Raw genomic sequence first — 14,242 nt, forward strand, 5'->3', positions numbered from 1 at the left:
TGATGAAAGCCTTCTCCAAGATGTCCCAGCCTGTGATAGAATTTGCAGGTAAGGTTAGGTACCAATTGTATTTATTCTCCCCAAGTGAATATGGGAAGAGTCTACATAGTACATCTTAGTGTTCAATATGGTTACGAACAACCGCATCTCTGAATGCTTCAATATGTTCATCAGCCGTTTGTCCCCCCAAATAGTAAAATTTGCTGCAAAATTTATTTGGGTTTCTAGGTAGGTCATATATACCCCCTGGTATGGTTCCTAGTGGTGTGGTGTCTTGGTTAAATTAGTCCATTGAAGGTGGTGACGGTGGAGGTTGAGTCACAAAAGGTGCAGGGATAGGCTGAGGACTAGGAATCAGTTGATCTTCTACGTTGAGTATGGATGGTTGTACTGGTGAGGCTGTTGAGGGTTGTTTCTTAACTTTGTTCCTCTTTCTCCTAGTGGCAGTTCCTAACTCTACTAAGTCGGATGGTGAAGAACTAGTCCTAAGGACTCAGTGAAATCTCCCGGGAGAGAAAGATGATATATGATCCATCTTAGTACCTCAATTTTCTGGTTGAGGAGGTGGTTGTGGATTTTCTCGTGGGTACTCTTGAGGATTAATTTGTCTTTGTGCCTCTACTTCTATATGTATAGCCTTTTGTCTCTCATTGTCCAAGACTTGTCATGCTCATAACCAATCGTTATAATCTCTTGTACTGTCCCAAGCAAAATCGTATAGTTGGGTAAGAATGTCATCTTGCTCGTTGTTGAGGTTAGGTTGGGTAAAGGGCATCAATCCGTCTCCTGGAAGTACCATATGTGGTTAACCAGTGAGGGGACTAGTCTGGCCCTCCTTCTAGCACCAGTTTTTGTTGATGAATGTTTTTTGACACACCTGCCAACAGTCAGGTAGCCAATGTGAACACTCACCACCTCTCCTGAAAAGCAATAAATTTGGGAAAACTCACTACCCAAAGGTCTCTTTAGTCGAGTCACGATGGTGATGGGAAGCACAATGGTTGATGTGGTTGTACCTATAAAGGGGCCTGCTGCTTGAAACTAAATCTCGCTGGTCGTCAATGGTTGAACTTCCTTTTTTTGTATTTTATGATTTAAGATTATCTGGAAAATAAACTGTGAAGAGTAAAAGGGAACAAGAAAATAATAATAAAACCAACTTAATAACAAATTAATGAAGTACTCAATTAATTCCCTGCAATCCAAGAAATTATCAAATATTATCCAAGTTAGCATTCAACAACGAACCTCCAGAAAACCTGCAAAATCATCAATTTCACAGACGCGTGGAAATAAAATCATCAGCGATATGGCCTATCACAGTAATTCTCATACACCACTGATGTGTGCAATATGATTCATAAAGTGATAAGAAGAAAAGATCAAACCACGTTGCTAACTCCAAATAATAGACATTACCAGATTACACGAAACAATTTAGTAGAATATAGACGTAGATCAGGCAATCTACAAGCTGCTTCTCATATTAATCTCAATGAATGTGTAACAAAAAAAAAACTTAAATTCTTAACAATCTGCAAAATACTCTAAAAATATTTAAGTGGGCCACAAATCATCAATTTGGGGACCCTTACAAATAAATCCAACTTCTCAATTTATAGAAGTTTTATGCCCTATTGTCTAGGAAATAAATCTAACCTAAATTAAGAACTGAAACTAGGAGTCGCAGTTAACTTGCAAGTTTCTGCCTTGATACTCCAATTAACTACTACAAAATGGGAGCTGCATGAGCACTACGAAGACCATGCTGGATGAGCCACGTTTTCGTAGTCATGCAGAATTTTGCTCAAAATTGGAACCTGAGTTGGAGCTACAGCTTGAAAATACAAAATTGGGGTCATGCAAAAACTCTGCTATTTTGCGTAACTGTATGTTCATCCTTCACTTTTTAATAAAATCTCTATAATTATCCACTATGCATGTGACTGCTTGGACAGGAGGATCAGCTACGTGTTTAATTCTAAATTTATATTTCTTCAAAACTTCATCTGCATGCTTCTTTCCTTTCTCTAGCTCCCCTATTGTCTCTCCCACCTCTTGACACTAAGTGATCAAGTATGTGTACCTGTCCATGAGGGCAACATCAAGCTAGGCCGAAGGTCCTAAGTGTTGAGCCTCGATGCATCCCATTGATTCAAAACTTGTTGTTGCTCCATTATTCGAGTACTAGGTAATCCTAAACTGAAGGCTCCAAGCATATGTTTTACAAAATTCTCATATGACAAAATTTCTCTAAGGAGAGGGACCTGAATCTCTGCCATATCCTTCATATACTGCTAAAACATTTCAATCTTCAGCTCCAAAATGTACACATAGGACTGCAAGTTTTCACAAATTTCCCCTCCTAAAAGGCCTTCCTCCATTATTGTCTCTGCCCCTAACCGCAATACTTTATTCAAAATTCGGAACTGCTTATTAAAAATGCTTAGCTTTCGTTCCCATTGTGTAGCACAAGAAGCTAAAGCTCCACCTACATGTACTGCCCTCCAATATATCTTCATAGTATCCTACAAAAATAATCTAATCTTAGTTGCATTTACTTGGGTCCATGATTTGGCTGCAGCAGCCACTCGTCTCACCTCCACTAGTGCTTTCACTTCTCCCTCTGGCAGTGAGGAGGTCGAAGGCAAGTCATCGGCCCTACAAGAGTCTAGAGGTTTGCTCATTTCAATCAGGAGCTTCTTGTATTGCCCTAGTTGCGCTTTGAGCTCCATGTTTGAAGTATGCTCTTTTTCAACACACCCCCTGACAACACTTGTGGCTAGCTCTAAAGTATCTAGCTCTCCCCACTTGGTTTGTTTACCCAAATTTACCTAGGATATTTGATACTTGGGAGAAGCTTGTCCCTCAACTTGGAGTGGAATTGCCACATCTGCAATCACTTCACCGGAGTCCGTTTTTGATAAATGATAAAAGGTTTTTAGCTTCTTAGCCTTTGGTGGCTCCTCGGTGATTACTTATTGTAAGGTGACCTTGGGAAGCTCCGCTTTTCTCTTTTTCTTCTCAAAAGTGAACTCGAGCCATTGCAGTATATCTTCATCCTTGTCACCTTGATGTGACACTATGTCTGCAATTATAACATGGACCTCCACCTTCTCCTCTGCTTCATCTCTTTCCTTTGCCTCTGTTTGCTCGGGATCTTGAGGTGAGGTAACTTGGCAGGCTAGATTGGTTTGGAGAGCCTGTTGCTTATGTAACTCTCCCAAATTTCCACTGACCTCTTCATTAAATGTCATCTCTTCCTTGCCTGCCTTTGTTTCACCTTGCTCGACTGCTATATCCTTGAGGAGCTCCTCTTGATCTTGTGGGGTTGGAACTAGTCTTTCATTCAATAGGTCCTCTGCCTCATCCCCTTCTTTCTCGCCTTCTAGTGGTTGATGTTGCTCAAGATCCTCTTCTTCTTGATCCGAATCAAATTCAATGTTCCTAACTTTTATTCCTTAAGTGGTAGACCTAAAGCCTTGCACTCCAAGTTGCCCTGCAGGTATATTAAGTGATGGCGGTGCAGAGGCATTGGTACCTGGATCCTGTGTGGCATCTGTTGAAGGTGGTTGAGTAGGTATATCCTTAGTAATTTCTATTTCTTCTTCCTATTCTTGGGTACCCTCTCTTGCAGTCTGCCCTATAGTTGTCCTTGGTGGAAGGACTTTATCTAATGGTAATGTTCCTAATCCATTGGTCACTCCAAGTTCTGCAGCCTTTTTCAACAACTCGGACTCCTTCATCTTTTCTTGGAGTTTCTTCATTAAGAGATCAGTGTTTTCTTGAGGTTTCTCCCCCTCATCAGGATCGGTGGGTGTATTTTATCTCGAGCTTGACCTCATCTTTCGAGCATACTCCTTGTAACCCCTTGACTGGGGTACCCCTGAAGTGGACTCCTTTTGTTTTGCCTTTGAGGCACTGGGCCTTATGCTCTGGCTTAACCATTGTGTGGTCCTATTGATGACCACTTGAGAAACCTTTTCAATATTCACATCCTCATTTGCGGACCACCTTATTGGGGAGAGGGGCTTCTTATCAATTTATAATCCTTTATAAGCCACATCGAGTAGGTCTCCATCATCCCTGAGGTCTTTAAGGAGATTGGTCTCAATTTCAAAATCTCTTACCTGTGGCACAGATAACCTGTTATAGTTCTTCTCTTTGACCTCAAAACTGTCCTGGAGGTTGGCCCAAAAATTTTCCAGTTTCGGCTTGTGTCCCTCATATGCCTTAGGCATAGCTTGTTTGAGCTTCCCATAGGGATCATAAAATTCCCTAGCATAATCATACTCTTTCAAATTCAGATCTTGAAGCTCTGGCTATGCTAGCTTTGCAACCTATATCTTCGAACATGACAAGTATCCAATAGATACTGAAAAATCAATGCCTGTTTTATGTTTTGAAGATAAGAGAGCTTGCAGGCCCAATAGTTGCCTTACATATTCCAACAATATTACTTTGTCATTGTAGTATCTAGGAAGCAACATTGGGTTCCCTGTGAATCCGCTGACCCTAATGTAAGTAGAGCGTGGGTTCTGGATAAACCAACATGCCCACTCTCGGATAATAGCCATGGCCTTCGAGCTAATCCAGTATCTTGTGTCTCCTGTCAATTTAATTATTACTAGAAAAATGAAGGCATCATTAATTCTTTTGAGTCTGGTGGACTTCCTTCATTTATTTGCAGATGTTGTCAGAAAGGATCTGCGTCCAATCAAAATATTGTTTTCCAATTACAATAGTGGTCATAAACTGGAACATCCATGGATGGAAATGCCAACAATCAGGCTTGCCAAAGGCCCTGCTCAACATAATAATCAAGTCTCTTTGGGGCTCCCTGAAGTCGGCCCTTAGGATCTATGTTGCCTTGAGGCCTGTTTTCCTCTCTTCTTCTAGCCAGTTTTCATTCATGTGCCTTTTATTTGTTGCAACTTTGTCATTCCATGCCTTCAAGGCCTCCTCTTCAGTTGAGAGGAATATCTCTTCTCTGGTTGGGATACCAAACACGAATCCCAACATGTCGGGAGACAAGTCTATAACTGTCCTTTCCTGTGCGTCAGTATACTTTCTAGTGTCTGGGTTGTAGAACTAAGCAATTGTCATTATAATTCTAGTGCTTGCACTGATTGTGTAAAAATAGTTGTCTCCACTAAGCCTGATCTTTTGATTCTCCTGTGTAGGGCCTCTAGTTTGGGCTTATTTAACTGGGTTCTAATATCTTCAATTTCAATATGGCCAATCTCCGTGTCGGTAACCCATTTGATTTGATCATCCAACTTTGAAGAGTAGACTTGTCCTTGATAGTGGTACTTCATGGTAGCAAGAAGTTTGTCAATATCTTTGCTTCTTTTGCTAGAAGATGAGTCCATCTAAGTACCTGAACCTATGAGAAGAAAATGAGGATCAGTTCTTAACAAAAAAAACATAAAAGGTTACTTCAGTTCGCGACTTCGGGCTTCCGAAGTAGGGAGTTTTTTCATTTTAAAATAGAGTCTGGAACTCCAGGGTTCCGAGGCTCCGGGGTAGGTACTCATGAATGCAGTTTGGAACTCCAGGATTCCGGGGTTCCGAGTTGGGTAGATAGGCCTTGAATCCGAAACTCCGGAGTTCCGAGATAAGGAGTTTAATCTTATCTTGGGATCCCGTGGTGCCGAGCCGAATAACCAATAGGAGCTTAGCAAAATGATTTATACAAGGTAGACCTTGGAACTCCGAGGTTCTGAGGCAAGGAAATAATCCGAAACTCCGGGACTCCGGGATTCCGGGTTAATGATTAGCAAGTTTCAACAACATCCCCGAACTCTAGGGTTTCGGGGTTCCGAGGTAAGGAAGAGAAAACCACCCGGAACTCCGGGTTCCAGGGTAAGGAAACTATGGCACGCAGGACACGCGAAAAACAAAAAAAAAATGAAAAAGAAGAGAAAACAAAAACAACAAAAAAACGACAAGGAAAGAAAGTCTAACCTATAAACGACCAAAAGGGCAAGAAAATCACCTACCTGGTGGATCAAAATGCCCAAGAATGCGAAAGGAAGCTCACGGTTAGGAGGCAAGGAAGAAGGAGCTCTGAATGCACAAATGAATTTTAAAAGTTCATCTTTCCTATTTATACCCCCTCCCAAAACCTGTCTGTACGAGCGACTTAAATAGGACCTCGGGACTCCGAGGTCCCGAGGTTCCGAGCTCAACAAACAAAACACCAAACAAAACATCCTACCCTGGGACTCTAGGGGTCCGGGGTTCTAGGGTAGGAAGGCAAGCAAACCAAGATTCACTTCGAGACTCCAGGACTCCTGAGTTCTAAGGCGGCTCAAAAACACACATACCTTGGGACTCTGGGACTCTGAAGTTCCGAGATAAAGAACTCACACACATGCCTCGAGACTCCGGGGGTCCGGAGTTCCGAGGTAAAGGAACTAAAACACACACAAGACATACACCTCAAGACTCTGGAACTCCAAAGTACCGAGGTAAAGAACAAGCAAACAAAAGACACACCTCGGGACTCCAGTTCTAGAGTTCTGAGGCAAAGAACTCACACACAAAATACACAAGGAAACTAATGGGGAATGGATATGCAAGGCATAACAATTCTTTTAGGTATTCTTCTTGTATGGGTAAGACCTTCTCCAAAGTTTTTAAGAATTCTAGAAATTTGTTATCTATTTTGATGGTTATGTTTGATGAATCTAGTGTTCTTTAAGGTTTTTGGAAAGTTGAGGCGGCATTGGAGCCTCCTTTCTAATACATTCCTTAACAACAACCTTTGACATCTTCCATAATCATCAATGTTCTTCTCCAGAATGGTTAAAAGTTATCCTATGCCTACTTTATCCCAACATGAAATTGATTTTTCCAAGATCTTCAACTCTTCTTCCATGTTTTATTTCCTTTTCTCCTTGGTAGGACCCACCTTAGTGTGCTAAAAGCACCCTCATTGGCACGCTCAACCGTTATCTTCCCTAGAATTTCCATTTCCCTATAGTGTCTTTCCTCTCTCTCAATCATCTACCTTTGTCTCCTTTCTTCACCATTTGGACTGGTCATTGCCACTTTTCTTGCTAATGCAATTTTCTCCTTAATTTCTCTTGTATTCCTCTTATCTTCTTTCTGCATGGGTGTTTTTATTTTGGGGTCAAATTACTCCTTTATTGTTTCCCATGGTAGTCACATCTCTTCAAGAATCCCTTTCAAAATTCCTCCCCCTTTCCATTCCCAATCCCCTTGGTGCCTAACCCCCTCCCATAGGGTAGACGTCAAGAGGACAATATTGCATATTATCTTATTCTTTTCATCTTATTCTTTTCTCCTTTATCCACTATAATTTTGGATTTTGAAAATTCCCTATTGTCTTTAATAAGACCTAACTAGGGTCTTGGAAACAAAATTAATGTAGGACAAAATATTGGGGACACAAACTAAAGTTTTGAGCCCCAATGACTTTCTTAGTGTTGTAGTTTAAACCCCATACTCAATCCTATTAAGGGAACAAGGAATTAGATCTGGTTAGGAGACTAACTTCTTAATAGATTATAAAGAACACAATCATATATGGAACCAAAAAGAGTTTTTATTATTTACATAAATTTAGTACATCATATAATCCTTATATCACATTATATCTCTTTATACATTTATATCATATATATTCATTTCTATGTATTTATATATCTTGCTTCTAGTAACTACATCTTACAATATATTTATATCTAAGGGATGTTATGTGACCATACATAGTATCCCTAGTCTACACGATATCTTCTTAATCTTATGCTCTACAAGCTCGTGTTAAGGGAAAAGCATGAAGAACAACTGGATGGAAAGGGAATATGGGTAATACTTCCCATGTTAATCTAAAAGGAGAGCGAGTAAAGAAAATTCTACAATTTTAAACAAGAAACAATAAGAGCACATAATGACATAGTGTATGCCTTGAAAATGCTTTAAAAAAGAAACCCAACCTCCAAATCTTGAACAAGGTATTATCTAATAAACTCAATTACAACACAATTAAGCTCAAGCATTCACAAGAGGTCACACCAACATACAATTATGGAGATATTCTAACAACGTAACACTACCCACAATTACATATCACAATACCTCCAGCTTGAAGAGACTATATTTGGCCAACACCAAAACCACAAACCATAAGTGGTTCCCAAAACCATGTCTTGGAAACCATGACCTAAATAGGCATCCAAATAAATGCATGAAATTCAATGCCCAAAACAAGCAAATAGAAATCGTTATTGCCAACTTGAGTGCTCCATTTGTTATTATCTTCCTTTATAGAAATATGCATGACAATTTTCTCTTAGTTCGCACTTAACTCCCTTTTAACATGTTCTTTTTGTAATGGCAACTCTCTTACACACCTTACATGTTTTCATAACTACATTTAGCAATGTCTATGACACTAAGTGAGCCTTACAAATCATCAAATTCGAATGAAAAGTGATGCAGAGTGCAACTCCAAGTCAAACATCCCAATTATGTCAATATAAATGAATACAAAGTTAATTAAATAAATTTGAACATTATGAGTACAAGCAAGCCTTGAATTTGATGGTATAAAAGACATTTTTTTCAATTTTCGAATTTGAAATATTACAACCTTAAAATTCATTAGATTGTATAGATTACATGTTATGTTTTTATAAAATCATACCTACGACACTTTAAATTATTACTAAACCTTATTATAATTTAATTTACCGTATTCTAATTTATAATATTAATATATATATATATATATATATCAATTTATAATTTTTATTATATAAATACAAATTTAGAATATTTTTAAAGAGAATAAAATTGTTTCTAATTTTTCAAATAGTTTCTAATATGAATTTAGAAAGCTTAGTTAATTTAATTTTTTAACATTTTAACAAAATTGTTTTAAATATTTTTTAATATCAATTTAGAAACTTGTAGGTAAAATTATATAAAAATTTAAAATAGATGTATCTAAATATATTTTAAAAAAAATTATAACTTAATATTTATTTATTTTTTATTAATAAACGACAGAGCCAAAGAAATTTTTATTAAAATTATAGCAGTTACATATCAAAGACAGAAAATATTTGGAATACTCAAAAAGTGGGAGCAGATTTTTGACAATATATGTTTTTTTAAATGTTCAATGAAAGATATTCAAATAACCAAACCATCGTAAAAAAATTCATATGATAAGTAAAGGTGACCATCAAATTCCAAACCTGAGTACAAGATGTATGACGCCTATCCCAACATAGATGAAATATGACGCCTATCCCAACATAGATGAAATCACTTATGAACTGCACGCTAACAAAGAGAAAGGGTTTGTGATCAAATGAAAAGGTTGATCAATGACTTCTTTCAGAAGCCAAAAAGTTTGCTCCAAATTAATCAATTTTGCAGAAATTCAGTTGTTACATGATTGCTTGCACCATGACAGAATTTGATTACACTTGGGTAAGGAGAAAATCCAAAGACGAGCAGGGTAATTTTGACCCGTGTTATACCCATTTTTTAATCTTGGAATAGGTGAGCAAGAATGCTTTTCACTTTGATTTTCCACGCTACACGAAGATTTATCCAGTGATGAACATAGAGAAACTATGTCTCTTTGAGCATTTCCACACTAGACAAGGAAAGGAGGGTTTTGCTACCCTCAATTGAGGATCTTGTTCCAAACACGAGGAACTAGAAAATGATGTGTCTATTCAAAGGAAGAGAAGGCAAACTCAAAGATAGATTTACGAAAAACTTGGCTAATTAAGTTGAAAGGCCAATTACAAAGCTAACGCAAAGTGGCAACTAATGGAAGGCATGGAAAAGAAATTCTCATTTGTCGATTTCTTAATCTTCGGGGGACTACAAGCCTCCCAAAAACCTCCTATTAGGGAGGTGTCATCCTTAAAAATAGGAGGGGTCGTCCTTCGAAACAAATCTTTAAAAACATGTTCAAAGTGTCATTTACTACCATTAGTAATCAAAAGACTGTTTCAAGGATTCACACGTCCCTGAGATTGCAATTCCCTGGTTTTCAAGCTATAATATTTGCACCTAGGTTGGATGTCGCCTGGTGTGATCCGATCTATCACAAGGAGGTTCAGATAGTGAAATTAAGCAAAATTTTAATGGTGACAAAACCATCAATTTGGTACAAGACATTTTTTTGTCTCTCTCTTAATAATTTTAAAATCTATTATAATTCTTTCAGTTCTCATTATCCTGATGATGGATCACGGAATCTGATCCGAAACATTGATACGAACACCTTGCACACAATTTAATCCAGAAACAGCTATCTATCTATACTATGGATTGTGGAAATCGCTTATCATCAAATTTTGAAACCGTCAAATTTCAAGAGGTTGTGGTTTCATTTTCATAAGAAAATTTTACCAATTACAAAGTCACACCTTGATTTGTACCTAGAATTTTGCATTGTTTTAAAATAGTTTTTCATTCACTTTAGCATTCCAAACATTTAAAGTGCCTTTTGGCCCCCTTAGAAGACATGGAAGAGGTTATTATAAAAACACTAGAAACATTTGTAAATGCCGAGCCTGCTTCAATCCTTCCCATGTCTGGTGAGGAACCGTATGGGTTTATTATGAGTGTTTATCCAAGGCCCACTTTTTGCTTTGGAGCAAACACTCCCATTTCTCTCTCGGCCTCGACACGTCAAGTATCGTTCAGAAGAATAACAGACTTGAGACTGAAGCGACTCCTACTCCACACAGAGCCTTCGGTTATCTTAGCGGTTAAAATGATACTGGGTAGTGGGCATTTGAACAGGGAGGAGTATCCTCCAGATAATACAAGTATTTCATTCAGGTTCGTCGCTTCCTTGATGGACTTAAAACTAGCCAAGCAAGCCGTATGGAGCCTTACCAAGAAGCTATTCCCAAAAGAAATCCTTCAAGAACTCCAAGAAATTCTTAATAAGGCACTTCATGAATCTGGAGCCCCCCGGCCAAGCGAAAGGATTTTGTTCAATGTTCATGGGGAGCTCATAAAGTATTACCCCTTCCTGCTTGACCTGAAAGGTAAGGACCTGGACAAACATAGGGTATTTGCTGGAGTTGGGCTCAGATATCTCAAGTGGCGGTTCATGGGGGAAAATCCGGAAGACCGGGGTAGAGAGGAAGAACTCATTCAATTTGCAAGATTAAACGGAATCCTGCCTCCTAAAGCCGAAGAAGAGGATCTCCAGGCCGAACAGGGTTGTCGAGGAGGTGCCAGAAGGATACGTCGTGGGTCTAGTTGCGGCCGAGGCTGTCCTCCGGGTAGAGATCAAGGAAGAGGGAGAACTTCTTCTTCTCCAGCTAAGCCATTGGCTATATAATCATGGTTAAAATCTCTGTTAATCTGGTAGTTGAGAATCAGCTACTCAAACTTTTTATAGTTTATATGATCTTTGATGTCATAAACCTGGTAGGTTTTGGATTGATAGATGATGATGCATATGGTTTACTGTTTGCCTTGAAACCTTTTTTCTCAAAAGTGCTGCGAATGGTTTCAGTAGCATACAATAAGTTTTTTGATTCTTCATCATTCATGTATGTTTATACTGTAATTAACCATAATCAATATAAAAACTCGGCTGTGTCTTTACTGATAAAAAAAAAAAATTTGTCACGCTTCTCGGGTACCTCAATCGTGTTCATTATGCAAGGAAATTGAATAGGAACTGAGTGTTGTGGAGTTGTAAACAAGTTTGTACGTGTTGGAGCTCATGTGTAAGTGTAAAGACCTTGCTTTTGGTGTATGTCTTGCATCTGCATGCAATTTGATTGGATTCAATGAAACGAAGGGTTGTTTTGCTCAATCTTCCTACAGTTTTCCTCATTTTCCCAGATTGCTTTGTTCACCAAGGTACACTGCCATTTAGTCAATTTTGCTTTTCAGTTCCCTGTTTTCAGTATTATGAGCGTGTTTCCAAGTTTTACCGGTTTAAGCATATGAAATTGACTATCATGCAAGGAAATTGAATAGGAACTACGTGTTGTGGAGTTGTAAACAAGTTTGTACGTGTTGGAGCTCATGTGTAAGTGTAAAGACCTTGCTTTTAGTGTATGTCTTACACCTGCATGCAATTTGATTGGATTCAATGAAACGAAGGGTTGTTTTGCTCAATCTTCCTACAGTTTTCCTCATTTTCCCAGATTGCTTTGTTCACCAAGGTACACTGCCATTTAGTCAATTTTGCTTTTCAGTTCCCTGTTTTCAGTATTATGAATGTGTTTCCAAGTTTTACCGGTTTAAGCATATGAAATTGACTAAATTGTTTTGGTGATTGGAAGTAGTATTCATTTTTTTGTGAGATCGTGGTAAAGTTGGTGAAAAACCGTTGTTGATTAACCGTGGAGTGTCCAGCTTAATTTACAGATCAAGATCCTGCCAAAATAAAAAAGACGTCACCAAACTCTATATTGTTGATTCTAGAAAACACACACGAAACGACACACCACAAAAGTTACTCATATAGTTTTGTCTTGAGATAAATTAAAATAACAGGTTACCTAGATAATGTTTATCTACCCGAGTACCCACTAGGCTATCTAGAAGGCGTAATATACAATAGGATTTAACTAGGCGGATTTAAGGAAGACTTGTATTCAAAGTGAACTTGAACCACAGAAGAGTAACCCGGTAGAAAAACAAATAAACCGCAATCAGCCAAATCACGGTGAGACCTGATAATTAAGCTCAAGTCAATTGCAAATCCATCTTTTTTAATGTCCTTATAAGGTACTATTCAAACATAAAGACCTTTACCTCCACTTCTTTGAAATGTAAATTCCTACAATAAGATCATGTTCCCGACGCATCTCTTTGAAGGCATGATTTCCCAAGTTTAACCCTGAGCCGTCCTACTTAACACTAGGTAACAACAGATGTAATTGATTGTCAGTGCTTTTGAATTCAACTGTATATATACTGATGTTGTGGATCATACTCCGTCCTACTTAAGACTAGGTAACAACAGATGTAATTGATTGTCAGTGCTTTTGAATTCAACTGTATATATACTGATGTTGTGGATCATACTCAGTGATCATTCAGAGTGAACAGATAATTCTGATTTGGATTGCAGATTTAACACTTGTAAATGAGGAAAGCGCATGAAGACAAAAAAAAATTACGATTTGAATTGCAGATTTCACATTAAAAAAAGAGGAAGAGCCATGGAGGTGACAAGGTAAACAGACAAAGAAAGGCAAGAAAGGAGGAACAAGGGAAAAAATAAACTACACTTTCGTAAGGACCCTTGGTACTACTCCACATCCTACGACAGGCACGTTCCTACTTTTATTTTTAATCAACGATTATTAACTCTACATCAAGTTCCAATTACCAGCAAAATCAAAGCACTTACCATGATGTTGATTCATAATCGACCCGAACTATCACAATACTTATAAACTTGAGATAATGACGATCCATGATCAAACTTACCTATCATAATAATTATCATGACCTGATCAGTGTAAAAATTGACGATGCTGGCACACAATGTGTTAAAATTATACTGGCAAAGAGGGATGGATTTTCCAACCAGTAGAAACAAATAGCGACATCAACCCTCAAAATATATATTAAGACCTAAAGACTTTTAGCTTGAACATCGGCTAAACTTTTTTAACCCGAATTTAAAGAAACTTACCATGGTAGATAAATAATTGTCAAGATCGATAATGGCTGGTTGTTCATGCTTTAAATAAATATAATACATTAAGAAATCACCATTCATCGCCACTAAAAGCACTCTTGTGGTCTGTCTTAAAACCTCTAAGGTTAAGTGAGATCTCAAGTAATGTGCTCAATGAAACTATTAGCAGAAACCAATGTGCAAGTACAAAATATTTTCGCAAGGATAAGAGAATCTATCAACAAGATACATGGCAAATAAAAATGCAAGGCATGGGTCAGTCAAATTGTCAAATTTCTTCAACATGAATCTAAAGTAAGCAAGATTTAATCTTTTCAGGGTAATTTGAAACAGCGAAAAACTATTTACTGCTTTTAACCATCCAGCAACAGATGGGCTCCAACTGTCTTGTTTTTAAGAGTTGAGCAACTAATTGCAATTTTAGTTTTTACTAACAGTTTTGATTATTTGAGTTTATTATTCTGTTTATAGGCTACTAAAACTGGTCTAAGATAGATAATAAGGCTTATAAAGAAAATGTATACCAAAAAATCAATGCTAAATGTTTCAAATTTTTCTTAAGAT

Source organism: Cryptomeria japonica, chromosome 8 (assembly GCF_030272615.1).
Source record: "Cryptomeria japonica chromosome 8, Sugi_1.0, whole genome shotgun sequence".
Classification (NCBI taxonomy): domain Eukaryota; kingdom Viridiplantae; phylum Streptophyta; class Pinopsida; order Cupressales; family Cupressaceae; genus Cryptomeria; species Cryptomeria japonica.